General features: G+C 29.7%; 1 long non-coding RNA gene across 1 annotated transcript; it reads right to left on the bottom strand.

Moving 5' to 3' along the window:
* Positions 1-606: 606 nt before the first annotated feature.
* On the bottom strand, positions 607-9,675 carry LOC114931250 (uncharacterized). The gene is made up of 4 exons (XR_014924040.1): positions 9,105-9,675; positions 8,681-8,707; positions 8,509-8,599; positions 607-848 (listed from the first exon to the last, which is right to left on the bottom strand). It is a non-coding gene; the product is annotated as an uncharacterized LOC114931250 (long non-coding RNA).
* Positions 9,676-18,205: the final 8,530 nt, after the last annotated feature.

Here is an 18,205-nt window from a genome sequence, read left to right as displayed (position 1 = left end):
CTCTTTCGTCCTCTTTCACTCTCTTTCGTCCTCTTTCGTCTTCTTTCGCCCTCTTTCACCCAATTTCGTCCTCTTTCACCCTCTTTCGCCTATCTCGTCTTCTCTTACCCTCATTCGTCCTCTCTCACCCTATCTCCAAAAAATCATAAAAATGAAAAGGTCAAGCCATGTTCAAAAGAAGGTCCTCAAAAATTTAAACCTAGTCTGTACAATAAAAAATAATTACTCGTAATTCCAGAGTTCCAATTTGTTAATGTCGAATAATGTATTTGTTTCAAGTAATGGCAGTAGAGTTAAATACATACCTACGTATATGCAGTTTTTCCTGTTAAATGTACTTGAACGAAAAAAATAATTAAATGATTTAAATATAGTACATTTTAAATCAAGAAACTTATACTATAATCGAACTCTGTTTAGAAAGAATGTTTGTTTCAATCACAATCACAATACCATTTTCTATTGTTTCTCTTATTATTATCAATAATGTTATTCATTAAATAATTATAGTATCAATAATGTTTTGCGATTTATTTAACAATTCATAATATGTTAGGGTTATAAAGTTCTATCTGTAGGGTTTTTATTTAAATAAAATGAAGAATGTATATATATGTATATTTATTTATTTATGTATATATGTAACAATGTAATATATGTATATATGTATATTATTATGTATATTATTACATATTATTCGGCGTTTCGCCGTCCCCGTCCTCGTCCGCCTTCTCTTCCGCCTCTCCTCGGCCTGTTGCCCCAATAATAATAGGGCGAGGATAATTTTAGGAGGAAGCGCATAAAGCGCTCCTCCTGGACGCGAACCCCGGCGCGTCTTCCTCTGTAAACTGTAATTAAAAAAGAAATTATTTTAGTAATTAGATAATATGGTATAATTAGGTATATCTAGGTATGGTATAAAATAATAAATGTATAATATTTTATAATAAAATGTTATAATAATATAAGGTTAATATTTATAATCAACTATATAACTCTTTTCTTCTTCCGACTATATTTAATAACTTTCATAAATGTTCTTCTCAATCCTTTATTTCCTTTTCCTTCCTTATTATCTTCCCCTCCTCCCCTCTTTATATATACGCCTAGCGTCTACTTTTCACTCTCTTTCCCTCTATTCATATCTTCCTCTTACTTCTAATCTTTCCGCCCCTCTTTCTTCCTTCTTCCTTCATTTCTTCTCTCCCTCTCTCCTCTTTTTTTTCCTCACTCTTCATTTCACTGTTTCTTCCTTTCCTCCGTCATTCCCTTAGACTCTTGCTTTCCCCCTTCCTGCGTTTTGCTCCCTCTGCCCCCTTCCGCTCATACGCTCGTACATGTCCTCTTTCTATTTTTCCTCCCTCTCTCATGTCCTTCCTTCTTCCCGGTTCCTCCTATCCTTGCTCCTTCTCCTTATCTCCTCTCTCTTCTTTGGTCCCTGCTCTCCCCATGCCCTCACTTTACTTCTCTTCTCCCCGCTTTTCACCTCCCTTTCCTCAACTTTTCACCTTTCCTGACTGAAATTTGAATCCGAGATAGATAGAGAATCGTACACCGCGTAAACGGTTAAAGAAGAAACTAGCAATTATTGCATAACTGTGACGTATCGTTTATGTCAATAACGTAATGAATCTATAATTGTTACATAAAATTGTTATGTAATTTTGGCGTTACTTTATGTATTTATGTATTTTGGTTAATGTAAATGTGTATACTCTAAAAGTTTCGTAAATACTACGTAATTTTAATGACATAATTGTAACGTTATGTTAAATACGTAACATTTATGTATTTTGGTTAATGTAAATGTGTATATCCTAAAAGTTTCGTAAATGCTACATAATTCTAATAACTAATTGCAACGTTATATTAAATACGTAACAATATTTTGTTGACATCAATGTATACATTCTGTAAAAACTTTACATACATCATTACATACAGTATAATAACAAAATTGCGATATTTTTTTTATTTAATGTGACATCGCAATTTCGTTATTATAATTATATAATAGTTATAATAAGGTTCTTACAGAATATATACATTGATATCAACAAAATAATATTAATGTTACATATTTAACAGAACGTTACAATTATGTCATTAAAATTACGTAGTATTTACGAAACTTTTAGAGTATACACATTTATATTAACCAAAATACATAAATGTTACATAACAAATAACACCAAAATTGCATAACAAATTCATTACGTTATTGACATAAATGATACGTCATTGTTTTTGTTTCGCCGATCTATAACATATACATATATAGATTATTATGTAATTGTTTCGTAAATGATCCCTTCGTGTTTACTGGGTATCAGAGATGACAAAATATCAATTAAATTTTTTATAATTGAACAAATGATATGAACAGATTCAATTAAAATATTTTTAATTGACGATTAATTTTAGAAAGATTAAATAGATTTCGTTACAATGACGATTGATATAAACTAGATTAATCGAAGATCGTTTAATTAACAATTAATATGATCGAAGTCAATTAAAGATTATTTAATTGACAATTGATATAAACGAAATTAATCGGAGAACGATCGATTAACAATTAATACAAGCTAATTTAATTAAAAGTTTTTTAATTAACGATTGATATGAGTTAATTTTAATTAGATGTACTTTAATTGACGATTGAAAAAAACAGATTCAATCGAAGACAATTCAATTGACAATTGATTTGAGTAGAAACAATTAAAAAATATTTAATTGACGATTAAATATAGCAAATTTAATGCAAATCTCTTCCATTAATGATTGACTTAAGAAAATCGATATAATTTCTTTATTTCCATTAATTAACATGTGTAACGATTAATACAATTTAAATTTTAATCGAAGATGTTTGATTGATGATATTAATATGACTGAATTTCAATAATATATATCTTTTCCTTGGTTCTAGCAAAGTTATTGTACGTAATAGTTACAATATAAATAATAAATAATTTACGTTTTTTAAACCATATTTTTATTCAGAACATTTTCAATTCTCTCTCTCTCTCTCTCATTATACATTTTATTATATTTAATTTAATTATATTTAATGTTAATATATATTTCTCGAATTTTTTTTCATTTGTTCTAAAATAATAAATGTATAATATGTTATAATAAAATGTGTTGTACATATATATATATACAATATATATTATAATTCAAAATTATTAATCAAATGTAAATATTGCAGGAAGTTTGGTAATACAACGAAGTGTAACCATACAGTTTCCTTCTGGAGAACATTTCTGCATTCAACTAGGTAACCATTTCACAATGTTTTTACATATTACATTCAAATTTTTTTATTTATTATAAATAAATTATTAGAGAGAAAGATTGAAAAATATTGAATAACATAATTAGAATACGCTGTATATAAATATTTATTTAAATGGTCTTGTTTTAAAATTGTATTATTATTTAAATGCTTAGAATGTATATATTTTGTTATTATGTATTTATTTATATATTTATATTTTTTTTATATTGAAAAGATTCATTTTTCGTTTTCCTTTTTTTAAATTAATAAATTTTATTAAATATTTGTTTGCCAATTAAACAAAAATGTAATCGTACACCAGCAATTACTTTTCAAATATTATTTTTCTTGTGTGTGAATAGTTTCATATAATATCTGGATTGCAAATATATATTGTTAATAATAATAGTTTTGTTGCATATCTATTATGCATATAATTTGGAAATAATATAATTTAATAATTAAAATTGCAAACAGACTAATATATTCACATATTTATATTTATTATATTATATCTGCACATATTCATATTGATGAGATAATTGTTTATTATATAAATCATGTGCGTGATAATTAAATATTTTCTATGCAATCAAATTAATAAGGAATATAATGATTTAACATGATTATATTCTAAATCTGTTGGTGAAAACGTTACGTGTAACAAATATATACAATTAAAGTTATTAAAATTTTATTATTTTTGTAAAATATCATTTACTTTGTAGAATACTTGAAAATATTACAATTCTATTTCTTAATAATAAATTAATTAAATTTAATAAAGGAAATAAAACATTTTATCGCGTGTTCTGATATTGGACTTATTAACCATAGCGTGTAATTAAATATTATAGGTCTACGCTTATTGTGATAAAGCTATTTGATTGTTAATTGAGGGAAATATAACCTAAGAGCTTTGGGCATTCACATTCCACAGTAATCAAAGAGTTAGGATTATCAATTTTCTTTAAGGTAACGTATTGATAGTTTGTTCATTACTTGTCATAATGCAAATACAATTTGACTTTATCACTTTATAATTATTAAAAATCGTTTTAGAGTGAATCTTGTGTAACAAGCTTTTTTTGGTTTTCTTCGGAATTTTTTATAAAGAACTCATAAATGTTTTGTATATGTAGAAAAAATTTTATTTTAAAAAAGGTAAAAAAAGTTGTTAAGTCCGCGTCAAAAACTATATCTCCAAAATCTTACAGAATCTTAAAACATATCTAAAAATTGCGCTAAGCAAAATAAAACCTTATTAAAATATTTTAATTTAAAAAAGTTGCACAAAATAGTTGTTTTAATTTCTTATAAAAATAATGAATTTAAAATACATACTGACATTAAAACTTGGGACAAAAAAGATATAAACATTACAAACTTGCGACAAGAAGAAATAAAAAAAAACATTAAAAATTTGCGAAAGAAAGTAGAACAATTTAATTTAAAAACTTAGCACTGCTAAGCTAAACAATAATTTAACAATTGTAATTGTTGTATTATACTATACAATTGAAATTTTAATTGAAGTAATATGCAATAATGACATTAGCAATGCTAAGTTTTTAAATTAATTTTTTTTGTCGCAAGTCTTTAATGTTTATATTTTGTTATCGCAAGTTTTTAATGTCATTATATAATTTAAATACATTATTTTTCAGATATGTTTTAAGATTCTGTAAGATTTTGAAGATATAGTTTTTGACGCGGACTTAACATCTTTTTTTACCTTTTTTAAAATGAAATTTTTTGTACATATACATTTATGAGTTCTTTATAAAAAATTCCGAAGAAAACCAAAAAAAGGTTGTTACACAAGATTCACTCTAAAACGATTTTTAATAATTATAAAGTGATAAAGTCAAATTGTATTTGCATTATGACAAGTAATGAACAAACTATCAATACGTTACCTTAAAGAAAATTGATAATCCTAACTCTTTGATTACTGTGGAATGTGAATGTCCAAAGCTCTTAGGTTATATTTCCGTCAATTAACAATCAAAGAGCTTTATCACAATAAGCGTAGACCTATAATATTTAATTACACGCTATGGTTAATAAGTCCAATATCAGAACACGATAAAATGTTTTATTTCCTTTATTAAATTTAATTAATTTATTATTAAGAAATAGAATTGTAATATTTTCAAGTATTCTACAAAGTAAATGATATTTTACAAAAATAATAAAATTTTAATATAATAACTTTATTGTATATATTTGTTACACGTAACGTTTTCACGTGAGATCGGGGGGAGGGACTGATTCGAGATTGTGGGGGGGACCCTTAGAGGTTATGCGTAGGAAAGCAGTGGGGGCTAGTACCGGGGGTGATAATAAGGCACAAATGAGGAAATTAGGGAGTGGAGGGTGGGGATATGGGTTGGCCGCGAGGAGATTAGGAAAAGCGTGTAGGGGGTAGGTCAAAAATCAAAAAAGTATGGGGATTTGGGGGCAAGCGGGTGGCCTGGCTACAAGGTTTGAGTTGAGGGGGGAGAGGGGGTGGATGGGAGGAGTGAAAGGGAAGAGGAGGGGGAGGTACAGAAGGGGTATTGGGGATAGGAGGGATGGGACAAATGGGCAGAATGAGAAGGAGTGAGTTGGAAAAGTAATCTGAAGTACAGACGGGGTAGAGTAGAAGGATTAGAAGGATACAAAAGGAGGCGGGTGGGAGGGGTTAAAGAGAATTGGCAGGGGGGGCTATGGCGGGGTAAGCACATGGGAGGGGAGTCAATCAAAGAGGTGTAGGAAGTGGTAGGAAATGGTATGTCAAGTTACAAAAGGGTTGGTAACAAAGGCAGGGTGTGGTAGCAGGGGTGGAGGGGACAGAGACGAGAGAGATGGGAGAAAAAGACGGGGGAGAAATGTGTAGGAGCGGGGGGTGAGGCGCTGAGAGGGGGACGGGACAGAAGGTAAGGGGGGCGTTGCGAGCATATCTAGCAGGGGGTTCAAGTGCGGCGAGAGGTGGAGTCATGGGGTAGGGGGGATGAATCGTGATAGAGGGGAGAGAGGGAGGGACAGGGGTGGAGGGGTGGGTCCGGATCGGGGGATAGTAGATGGAGGCAGAGGGGGTATGGTTAATTACGGGAAAGAGAGATGGTTGGGAAGATGTCGTGAGATGGAAAGACAGGACACTTCTGGGGGCGGAAACGGGGGGAGATGGAAAGAAGATTGGCACAGAGAGGTGAGAGGGGTAGGGTAGCGATAAAGGGGGGCAGGAGAACGGAAGGGGGATACGGTGGAGTTAACAGCAGAGAAAAAACGCAGGTGGGTGAAAAATCAAGGGTCATGGGTATAAGGATCGGGAGGGGGGTGGTTGGGGGTACTCTAGAGACGAGATTGTGGGGGGAGGTCAGAAGGGGAAGAAGAGGGGACTTGAGGGCTATGTCAAGAAGGGCTAAAGCGGTCAGGTGGAGAGAAATGAGAGGTAAGGGTGGGATGTAGCGCAGAGGGTGAAGAGTGCAAGGATGCAGGGGAGTCAGAGATTCAGGTCGGAGGGGAAGGTAGAGTACATAAAACAGTGGTATGGAGGGGAGTGTAAAAGGAATAGGAGCGGGGGTGTAAGAGGAAGAGTAGTCGATGGGGAGAAGTCGGGCGTTGGGAGGGTAGGGAGGGGACGACGAAGGGTACGGAAGAGCGGCGAGGGAGGGAAGGCGAAGGAGTTTACGGGAGGAATGGGGTTCGCGCACGGAAGAACGGATAGGGGAGCAGGGAATAGAGCCAACAGATTTAGAATATAATTATATTAAATCATTATATTCCTTATTAATTTGATTGCATAGAAAATATTTAATTATCACGCACATGATTTTATATAATAAGCAATTATCTCATCAATATGAATATATGCAGATATAATATAATAAATATAAATATGTAAATATATTACTCTGTTTGCAATTTTTAATTATTAAATTATATTATTTCCAAATTATATGAATAATAGATATGCAACAAAACTATTATTATTAACAATATATATTTGCATTCCAGATATTATATATAAAACTATTCACACACAAGAAAAATAATATTTTGAAAAGTAATTGCTGGTGTACGATTACATTTTTGTTTAATTGGCAAACAAATATTTAATAAAATTTATTAATTTAAAAAAAGGAAAAAGAAAAATGAATCTTTTCAATATAAAAAAAAAATAAATATATAAATAAATAGATAATAACAAAATATATATAATACATTCTAAGCATTTAAATAATAATACAATTTTAAAACAAGACCATTTATATACATATTTATATACAACGTATTCTAATTATGTTATTCAATATTTTTCAATATTTTTCTCTAATAATTTATTTATAATAAATAAACACAATTTGAATGTAATATGTAAAAACATTGTGAAATGGTTACCTAGTTGAATGCAGAAATGTTCTCCAGAAGGAAACTGTATGGTTACACTTCGTTGTATTACCAAACTTCCTGCAATATTTACATTTGATTAATAATTTTGAATTATAATATATATTGTATATATGTACAACACATTTTATTATAACATATTATACATTTATTATTTTAGAACAAATGAAAAAAAATTTGAGAAATATATATTAACATTAAATATAATTAAATTAAATATAATAAAATGTATAATGAATTGAAAATGTTCTGAATAAAAATATGGTTTAAAAAACGTAAATTATTTATTATTTACATTGTAACTATTACGTACAATAACTTTGCTAGAATCAAGGAAAAGATATATATTATTTAAATTCAGTCATATTAATATCATCAATCAAACATCTTCGATTAAAATTTAAATTGTATTAATCGTTACACATTGTTAATTAATGGAAATAGAGAAATTATATCGATTTTCTTAAGTCAATCATTAATGGAAGAGATTCGCATTAAATTTGCTATATTTAATCGTCAATTAAATATTTTTTAATTGTTTCTGCTCAAATCAATTGTCAATTGAATTGTCTTCGATTGAATCTGTTTTTTTCAATCGTCAATTAAAGAACTTCTAATTAAAATTAACTCATATTAATCGTTAATTAAAAAACTTTTAATTAAATTAGCTTGTATTAATTGTTAGTCGATCGTTCTCCGATTAATTTCGTTTATATCAATTGTCAATTAAATAATCTTTAATTGACTTCGATCATATTAATTGTTAATTAAACGATCTTCGATTAATCTAGCTTATATCAATTTAATTAAATTAAAATTTAACTAACCTCTATGATAGTCGGCGGCAACGGGGCCGGCGGCGACGGGGCCGGCGGCCACGGGCTCGGCGGCGATGTGGTCGGCTTCATTCATCTGTATCTGAAATGTATAAAGAGTATTAGTTTTTTATAATAAAAAATAATAGTATTTTATAATGATAATGAAAAATAATATACTTACATCTGCCATTTCGGTGTTTGAGTATATCTGGAATTATAATAAAATGAAATAAGATCTGGATATTTCGAACACCTGATATAACGAGTCGATGCGCGTAAACAAGTTTTTATGCGCGAACGACAAGAGTAATATTAAAGTACGTCCGAAATATATCTATTGCAAAACTATATGTAAAATCATAATTATAATCATGGAATCAATAAATAAGATGCGAATATCTCAAAAATTCACGAAAAGATCCCGAAAAGTTCATAAAAATGACAATGTTCCGTCGCTTAATGCTAGTCGTTCTCGCGAAATAAATTATTAATTAATAATAAACGAACTTAATTGCTGACTACTAATTAACTGATTCTACATTTCATTATAGACGATGATGATGTTAGAACGATAGTTTACAGAATCTTATATGTATAGGACTTACCGAAGTTAGTTGCTGAGATGTCAGTCTTCTCACGACCACAAACTGATTAGACCACAGGCTGCGCGACAGGGGTGCGTAATCGTACGGCTTGTATTTAGAATAATATGCTCGATGCCACGCGTTTCACACGTGTTGTTCTTGGCCGCGTGTTCATATCATCGATGTTTTCGACAATTTTCGGTGCGACGAAATAATCGCTGCTTTAATCAGGTAATGATTTTATATTGTACGTATCAAAATATTTATTATAAATAAATTTGTGAATATGTTGATGAAGTTAATGTGTAAAGTTATAAGATAATTAATTCTTTATATATTTGGATTATAATTAAATATTAATTTTATAATAGTACAGACACACACACACACACACACACACACACACACACACACACACACTCACGCGCGCTTATGTCCGTGTGTTGATACGTATATCTATATTCTTTAATTAATATTTAAATTTATATTGTACATATGCAGAATATATATGCAGGATATCACAGAATTAGTAGTAAACCTGTTAATGGAAGATTCTTGAGATAATTGGGAGACGATTTTGCTTCTAACTATATTGATATATAAATTTATAAACTATATAGTTTTTTTCAAAAATTTTGATTTTTCTCAATATTTTATATACAAAATTTTTGAAACAAGATCGACGAAAAATTAATATTTTATGAGATACTTACGTTCATGCAAAATAATGTGTTAAAGATGTAAAATACCCTGTTAAATATTCTCTTTGTGATTATCTTATTCTTACAACTTATTGTTTTAATAATTATATTTCACTTTTACGCGATATTTTTATTCTTTTTATTATTCCCCTTATTTCTATATGTGTATATCGTCTATAATTCTTATATATGTGTATATCGTCTATAATTCTTATAATTTCTTTTTTTTTAATTGCATCTTTTGCTATTTTTTATTTGTTTTCGAATTATTACCCTGTATACATATATATATATATATATATATATATATATCTGTTTTAACGAAGGCAATGAAATATCACGAAAGGCTCGAAGAAATACAGAAAGCTTTTGAGAACGTTGCTGAATTAATCGAGAAGCGCGAAAATGATCTGAAAACAGCAGACAGAGACAAATCCGATGACGATGAACTGGATTGTAATCCGATAGAAGCTGACGACGCGATGAAAGATCTGGAAGATTTTGGTAAGATTGACGACCCGATTGATTTATCGCAAATGATGTCGCAATTGAACGAAGACCAGAAAAGAGTCTTTGATGGAGTATGCGAAGTTTTACAAGATAAGAATCAGATTCTGCGACTGTACGTAAGTGGCGAGGGTGGTACAGGGAAAAGTTTTCTAATTGAAACGATTAAACATTGGATCAGAATAAATTTGGAAAAAACGACTGCCATATCTGCTCCCACGGGTATCGCAGCATTCAATATCGATGGCTTGACAATCCATAGAATGTTTCAACTACCCGTTAGTCATGAATCTACACCAAAATATACGCAATTGTCAGACATGGTCTTGAAAACTTTGAGAGACAAATTAAAGAATGTCGAATTATTTATAATCGATGAAGTATCCATGATTTCAAATGTGACACTTATGTTTATCAATCTACGATTATGTGAAATCTTTGATACGACAGATACAGATGATGGTTTCTTTGGCAGAAAACACATTCTCCTGTTTGGGGACTTGTTGCAGCTTCCTCCTGTAAAAGGACAATTTTCGTTTGTTAAAATGTCTCGATCAGAGATTCAGAAGTATTTAGGTACCATGGGTGGATGTGATTTGTGGAGATTGTTCGAGTACGACGAACTTTTGATTAATATGCGACAAAGATGCGACAATACATATCGTGATATACTTTCTAGAATACGAATAGGTTTAGTAACGGATTCTGACATCAATGTTCTTCAGTCTAGAAAAATCAATTTTAAAGAAAGTAGTTGCGACAAAAGATTGAATGAACTTTGCAATTATATGAATCAATTACCGATTGATACAATTTGTTTATTGCCCACGTGTTATTTGTGCAAGGTTTTGAACACAGCAATGCTCGATAAAATCGACAGCGATGAAATTCTGCTGATAGCAGAAGATGATGTCGACTGTGCTCCAGCAATGAAAAAAAAGGTGCATAAAATTTTGGAAGACAAAGATGATAAAGTGTCTGAAACAGCTGGCATTGAAAGAGTAATAGCGATTAAAATTGGCGCTAAAGTGATGATTCGACGAAACATTGACGTAACTTTGGGACTTGTCAATGGAACGATAGGCAATGTAGTTGCAGTTAATCGTTCTGCTGACGGCAATCGTATTGATTCCATCAAAATAGTTATTTCGGATAACAAAGAAATCGCAATAACGAAAGTAGATATTAAATTTGAAGTATTCCACAAATTAGTGGTACATCGGAAACAATTTCCATTGTCTCTCAGTTATGGAATAACTATACACAAAAGTCAAGGAATTACATGTAACAATGCAATGATGGATTTAGGAACGACTGTATTCAGTGATGGTCAAGCCTATGTAGGTTTGTCACGAGTAAGTAAATTGGAAGGCCTACATTTGATAAATTTCAATCCAGCATCAGTTAAAGCAAACTCGAGAGCCATTGTAGAATATAATCGACTGAGATCTATATTCAAATCTGAACTGCCACAAATCAATCCGTCCGAGAAAAAGGTTGTGAAAATGTACGATCGTCGATGGGCTATCCCTAATATCATTGATGATGTGCAGAATTATGATTGTGAGGAACCAGAAAGTATAGTTACGTGGAAAATATATGGCCTTTGCAATAACGATGCTGTTTCGTGTTACGCTAATGTAATATTACAATGCGCGTTTCATTGCGTACGTATTAGGCAACAAATACTGAAAAATAAAGCATCGAATGCATTGACTGATGCTATCTGCGCGTATGGTGAACGTAAATATTGCAACATTCAAGCGGTTAGAAGATCTGTCGGAAAACGCTTCGAAGAACGAACACAACAAGATGTTTCGGAATTTTTTACGGCTCTAATGTCGACGTATTCCGACATCAATGATGTATTAGAACTCGAATTAAAGCACGTAACATGTTGCTCGAATGTCAAATGTAATTACAATGTAACTAAGCTGGAAAGCAGTAGTTTGTTAATATTACCTATACATTCGACATTAAAAAGGAAAAAAGGTGTCACTCTACAAAGTTTGATTAATGTAGAATTTTCTAAATGGGAAACGATAAACGGCAATTGTAACGAATGTAAGGGTACCGTGTTGAAAAGGAAAACCGTAATCGAATCAACTTTATCCGTCGTAGTAATACAGCTCAATTTATATACTTTTGTAAACGGTGCTTCCAAAAAAATTATCAACAATCGGATTAACGCCGTGCCGACGAGTAATATCACGATTAATAAAAAAAAGTACAAGGTAATAAGCGCTATATTTCACGAAGGTGAAGAAATGAATCGTGGTCACTACACGTGTATGTTGAGAGCCGACACAAAATCGGAATGGTATTACTCTAATGATATGGAAGTGTTCAAGAAAAAATGGCCCAAAGGAGCACAAGGGGCATACATATTGTTCTTAGAACAGATTAAATAATGGCGCTGTATAAAGGCTGCCGTAAACGCTACATCAAAACATCAACTGTTCTAGCGCTGTATAAAAGTTGCCGTAAGCGCCAAAATAAAATATCGGCTGCTCTGGCGCTTTATAAAAGCTGCTGTAAGCGCTGCATTAAAACGAGTGCAATAAGGTTCTAATTTGACCTAGGCTTCATGACATTTCAAAAAGTATCATGAAGAAAAAAATTATCAGACAGAAATATGTATGTCGTGTTAAAATCGGAGAGACGAAGAAAAATATATGGTTGCGTTCTCACGAGAATGGGCGATGGAGGGGCCCATTCTTTATTTTCAATATTCATACAATAATATAAATTCATTCTGTTGCAATTGAAATAAATGTGCAACGTATCGTTAAAAGTTATTACAATTATACAAACATTTACATATATGATTAAATAAAATATATATGTATACTATAATATAATTATATATTTTATATATGTACATATATACCATATATTTCAATTATTTTGAACCGTATTGCATAAATTGTTACTTATACAAAGTTATGTGATAAGAATCGAAAATATGTCGTGTTAAAATCGGAGAGACGAAGAAAAATATATGGTTGCGTTCTCACGAGAATGGGCGATGGAGGGGCCCATTCTTTATTTTCAATATTCATACAAGAATATAAATTCATTCTGTTGCAATTGAAATAAATGTGCAATGTATCGTTAAAAGTTATTACAATTATACAAACATTTACATATATGATTAAATAAAATATATATGTATACTATAATATAATTATATATTTTATATATGTACAAATATACCATATATTTCAATTATTTTGAACTGTATTGCATAAATTGTTACTTATACAAAGTTATGTGATAAGAATCGAAAATACATATATTTATAATACTTGAATTACTAAAAAGCTGCTCTATATATCTGTACTTTAAAAAGTAAGTGATATCCTAAAAAAATCATAAAAATGAAAAGGTCAGGCCATGTTCAAAAGAAGGTACTCAAAAATTTAAACGATCTAATAATAAATTATCACGAAAAGTAACTGATATGTTATTCAAGGTGCCAGTTCAAAGTGAACATACGTAAAGTGTATATTATCTAAATTTAGTAATAATATATTACCATGAAAAGTAACTGTGATATTTTATTCAAGGTGCAAGTTCACATTGAATATACATACATATAAGTAAAACTGATTACAATTTGATTCTAGAAAATAAGTGCGATATGTTATTCTTAGTGCACAAAATATAATAGTCGTTTATAGAGATTTGATTTGAAATTCATACTAGCCCGTACAATGAAAAATAATTGCTCGTAATTCCAGAGTACCAATTTGTTAATGACTCAGAAAAATAACATGGCGGCCTGCTCTCAAAAAACTTTCGATGGGTAGAATAAATAATTGAAATAAGAGTTGTGAAAATTGTATAAATTAAAAACCTCCAATCTTTCTTTAGTAAAATTTCGAATTTTCGTATCAACTTCCGATTTGTGTTATACCGTATTTTCAGGGAGTAAGTTATTGATCAGAAAACTTTGCCTTGTTGCTCGAAACGGGTGTGTATTAAGTAAAATTTATAAATCATTTTTATCATAAATAAAATCATTTCTATCATAAATAATATCTATTTATTAAAATTTTAGCAGATGTCTTTTAAATAGAAAATAGTGTCTTGCGATCATGAAGAATAGGTTTTGAATAGCAAGGTTTCATTTGACTTACAATTTTCTTCAGAAACACAGAAGAAAAAGGTATTTGTATATAGTTTTGTATATTCACTTCGTTGTGTGTAGAGCTTTTAAAAATACGTGGAATCCTTATTCTAATCTAATCTTCTTCTAATGTAATACTTTTCGTACTTCAAATGTTGTAGTAATTATTCTGTAAGAGCTTCGACATTATTTCTAAATGGACATCGAGAAACATCATAGTTTTTTGAGAGCAGGCCGCCATGTTATTTTTCTGAGTCATTAACAAATTGGTACTCTGGAATTACGAGCAATTATTTTTCATTGTACGGGCTAGTATGAATTTCAAATCAAATCTCTATAAACGACTATTATATTTTGTGCACTAAGAATAACATATCGCACTTATTTTCTAGAATCAAATTGTAATCAGTTTTACTTATATGTATGTATATTCAATGTGAACTTGCACCTTGAATAAAATATCACAGTTACTTTTCATGGTAATATATTATTACTAAATTTAGATAATATACACTTTACGTATGTTCACTTTGAACTGGCACCTTGAATAACATATCAGTTACTTTTCGTGATAATTTATTATTAGATCGTTTAAATTTTTGAGTACCTTCTTTTGAACATGGCCTGACCTTTTCATTTTTATGATTTTTTTAGGATCTGATTATCATCCATTCTTTAATTAACTTCTAATATCACAAATATTTGAACTGATTATACATAAAATCAGAGAGAAGACTGATAATTTTTTTGTTTCGACAATTGTGAAATTTGATGCTGCGAGCGTTGTCAAATTGTTTCTATGTACAAAAAAACAAAAATTTATAAATGCACTCCTCACAACAATTAGAAGACGCTAAAATTTCCTTAAAAAATTGATATAATTCAGTCAACTGTAACTTTGTTAAAATTATTTAATATGAAAAAATAAAGTAAGATAAAGTTACATTTTTACAGAATTAAACATGATCAAGAATCAATATAATATAAAATATAAAAATAAATAAATATACAAATATAGAAAAACACATAAATATACAAATATAGAAAAACACATAAATAATCCGATTATTTATTATATCTGAATATTTTTATTTTAGAATTTTTATGGTTTAGTCTTTATCGCTGTCATCATTAATTGTCGGTACGATTGAACGAAAATTAAAACATATCTTTGATACTGAAGAGATCGTACTAACAATTAATGATGACAGCGATAAAGATTGAACCACAAAAATTCTAAATTAAAAATACAATTCTTTTGCTATGTAGAAAAGGAAGAGGATAGGGAATTATAAATTGCGCTAAAAAACTTTCTTTTGGTATAGAAACATTGCGCAAATACTTTTAAGTTATTTCGCGCGGAGGCACTTTTTACCCTCTTATCCGGCTATAGCTTTTAAAAAAAGGATTTTAAAGTTTAAAATCCCTACTTTCGAGAGCACACTACATTTTTTAAGTTTCTGTAAGTTTGGTCATTTTTACATGTAGAAAACTGCGAACTAAACAAAATTATAAATTTTCCTCTCACTTTGCAGGCTTGCTACTTGTGTAAAAAAATGTAATTTTTGTAATATATATATATATATATATATATATATATATATATATATATATATAGATGTTAGAAATTCTTTAAATACTGTATGATTAAATTTTTTTTGTATTTGTAAATATGTGTTTATAACTTATTTTGACACCCAATATTATATGGTTTCCCGCTACAGAAATGAATTTTTGCAGATCTTAAAGTTTATATAACCATCAAAAATATTTAATCTTCAAAAATTATATCTGTAACCAAAATTTAATTCTTTACAGTTATTTAAAAATTATATTTATAAATTATATTTTATTAATAACACAAGAAATCTTAAAATATTCGCATCAAAAAGTAGTGAAATAAAACAATCACGCTAAGTAAATTTAGGAGAATAATGTATAAATAACAAGAAAAAAGATTTAAAATATTAACATCAAAATATCAAATCAAAAAATTACTCCAAGTAATATGTGATATAATAAAAGGCCAACTTAACGAGCTTATATGATATTAATTAAAAAATTTTTTTATTCATTTACGTCATAATATACAAAAGATAAGATAAACGTTTCGACTGTACGACAGTCTTTTTTAATATCATGCTAATATGTAAAAAAATTAATTTAGTCATATCGACCTTCTTATAAATACAACATTTATGAGATTATCATATGACGAACGCAGTACAAAATTCATGTTTGTTGGCTTGAGTTAGAGCGTCAGATTTATGTATGTCATGCTGTTATATTATGTAACGACATTTTTTGTCACGAACATAACACTTTTTTTAAAAAAAAGTACTCTAAGTAAATTTAGAAAGATGTAATGTTTTAAAAAATTCGAAGTTTGAAAGTCATAATTCTTCTTTATAAATTTGGTAACATGGTATAATTTTTTTGGAAAGATATGCATTTTAATTTTACTTGTATCGAAAAATCAGTGAATTCTTAAGACTTTGGTTACATATGGATAACAAAATATTCCATATAACATATGGAAAACAAAATAACAAATGGATCATGTTACCAGCTCCTGAGAAGAGCAATATTATCAGGATGAATAAGCACGATGTGAGCTTAACATTCTACAAAAATCTAGGAACATGGAAAATGGAAGATTATTACTTATATATAATCCAATATGAACTTCGGCTCGTATAAAATTAAAATATGTAATAAATTAAAAGGCCAACTTAACGAGCTAATAAGATGTTAATTAAATTTTTTTATTATATGTCATAAAATAATATTACAAATGATAAACGTTTCGGCTGTACGACAGTCTTTTTCAATATCATTATCGCTATGTTAATAAGTCAAAGAATTAAATCGTTTGGTAAGACCGAACATATTATAAATGTAAAATCTATTGGCTTATAATGTGAAAAACGCAGTAACAAATTTCCTGCTTGTTGACTTGAGATAAATCGCCTACTCTCGAACATCAGATTTCTGTAGTTCATGATGTTATAGTATGTAATATGCTGTGAAACAATTGATGTGTCAGCCCGAATATTAAATATTAGAATTTTAAAAATTAGTGATTACTTACGTCTGTGTCGAGACAATAAAATATTTCTTTTTAAATAACATTGTCACAATGTGTACTTTTTGCGAAGCTAATCAATATCTGTAAATCGCAATGTCAGAGCGCTGTATACCTGTATATACCTCTATGCTATGATGACATAGACAATTTTTCTAAAATATCAAAATAAGAACCGTCAAGACGCTCGGTGTCCTTTTTTAGGTTGATACTGTTTTTTCCTCTTTAATGTGTATCATTTCCGTCGAAGATTATTACACTGCGAATCAGGATGTCGTAATGAGACCAGACACCGGGTTTTTAATAATCACCAATGAGACCGGAACAATCAAACAGTACAGGTATTATTTTATTTATTTTTCCGTCACCAGAAGATACGAAATAAATGGTATAATGCATAATTTTCAATACACTAACTTCTCGATACATACAATTCAAATTATGCGATGACAGCGGCTCACGAAGTAAAAACGCAACGATAGAAATCCCCCAATCGGCGAATCCTCGAAGTGTATTGTTGCCTTTAATCGCGGATTACTTTGAGACTTTGATAAATAAATATAATAACATGTCTTTTTTAGACCTTTATATTTTTTAATCTCAAATACTTCAAACAATGATACGACAAATAATGATAATTCAAATAATGATATTTCAAATAATGATATTTCAAATAATGATATTTCAAATAATGAAC

Source organism: Nylanderia fulva, unplaced genomic scaffold, assembly GCF_048542155.1.
Source record: "Nylanderia fulva isolate GAGA-0341 unplaced genomic scaffold, ASM4854215v1 Scaffold128, whole genome shotgun sequence".
Classification (NCBI taxonomy): Eukaryota; Metazoa; Arthropoda; class Insecta; order Hymenoptera; family Formicidae; genus Nylanderia; species Nylanderia fulva.
This window is presented reverse-complemented; position numbering and strand designations above follow the sequence as displayed.